General features: G+C 36.8%; 1 protein-coding gene across 1 annotated transcript in view; it reads left to right on the top strand.

Annotated features, from left to right (window-relative positions):
* LOC106883763 (insulin-like growth factor-binding protein-related protein 1) overlaps positions 1 to 1,589 on the top strand; it is a 40,380-nt gene that overhangs the window by 15,499 nt on the left and 23,292 nt on the right. The window lies entirely within an intron of this gene.

The raw sequence follows: 1,589 nt of genomic DNA, 5'->3' as shown, positions 1-1,589 counted from the left end.
CTGTGGTCCTTTTTTTTAGCAGGGGAATGTTTTGAAGGATCGTGTCGAAAGTTTCATTGTTAAGAGGGTTGTGTGTAGAGATGTATGGTAGGGCTTTTGATTGTAAATCTTTCTTTAATTTGGGATGTCTGAGTTCGTGGATGTTGAGTTGTAGGGCACGTTGAAAGCATATGTCAATTAGTGAAGGTGGGTAGTTCCTGGTAATGAGTGTATCCTTTAGTTCATGTAGTCGTGTGTCCCTGGTGCTTGCATTAGAAACTATAGTACAGATCCTTTTTGTTAGGTTGAAGGGGATATTCATTCTAGTGTGTTCGGGGTGGCATGAGTTGAACGATAGATATTGCTTGGAATCCGTGGACTTATAGTATATATTTGTTTCTATTGCGTTGTTAGATTTCTTAATGAGGATGTCGAGGAAGGGAAGTTGTTGATGGCTATATTCCATCGTGAATTGAATGTTTACATCAAGTCCATTTATAAGTGCTTGAAATTCTTTAAGTCTCTCTATACTTTCATGCCAAAGAATGAAACAGTCATCCAGGTACCTCTTCCAGTTATTTTCTATGTAGAGGGAGAATGGGTTGCCGTATTTTTCTAGAACCTTACGATAAAAACTAATTTCTAGATATCCCATAACTAGGTTAGCAAAGGAGGGGGGCATTCTCGTACCCATCGCAGTCAATGATTTTTGTCGATAGAAGTTGTTTTTGAAGATGAAATAGTTATTCTCCAAAATAAATTTTAGCCTTTCTATCACGAATTCTTTTTTGGATGCGATGTGGGAGTTCGTTGGCGTAATTCTCGAGCCAGAATTGAATTGCCTCTATTCCTAGGTTGTGGGGGATATTGGAATAGAGGTTGACCACATCGATGGATACTAGTAGGGTGTTTTTGTTTACTGTTTCAGGAAGGTGATTGAGCATATCCAGGTCGTCCCTTATGTAGCTTTTGACATGCTATCATCCACAACGAGCCACATTTAGGTCCTACTACTATCATACCATCTCGCATTCTTTTGTTATTCTTTCTCTTCGTCTTCTTCTTCCTCTCCGCCACCTCCTTCCTTACTTTACTACTATTGCTGTCTAGAATAACACCTACGCAAGTATTATAAACAATACAATCAAAAGAGATATCTCAAGAATTCAATCATTACTACCATCTACAACAAGTCACTTTCAGGGCACTTGACCATTTAACATCCTCCTACTATCATACCAATCCCACATTCTTCTTCTTCTTCTTCTTCTTCTTCTTCTTATTCTTCTTCTTCTTCTTCTTCTTCTTCTTCTTCTTCTTCTTCTTCTTCTTCTTCTTCTTCTATCTATCTATCTCTCTCTCTCTCTCTATCTATCTATCTATCGATCTATCTATATATATGGGAAAAGTAAAAAGAAACAAGGAAAACGCATATTAGGTATAAAAGCAATGGCTTTTTAAAATAAAAACAAAGATATATACAAACAAATAAATGATTTGAGGTGGAACTAAGTATAAAAGTCATTATTATGAGTCATTATAGAGTCATACCGGTTTTGCTATAGCTGGTCACTGACTTTGGCTCAACACTGATTTCCCTTATATATATA

The sequence above is a fragment of the Octopus bimaculoides genome, chromosome 14 (assembly GCF_001194135.2).
Source record: "Octopus bimaculoides isolate UCB-OBI-ISO-001 chromosome 14, ASM119413v2, whole genome shotgun sequence".
Taxonomy (NCBI): Eukaryota; Metazoa; Mollusca; class Cephalopoda; order Octopoda; family Octopodidae; genus Octopus; species Octopus bimaculoides.
This window is presented reverse-complemented; position numbering and strand designations above follow the sequence as displayed.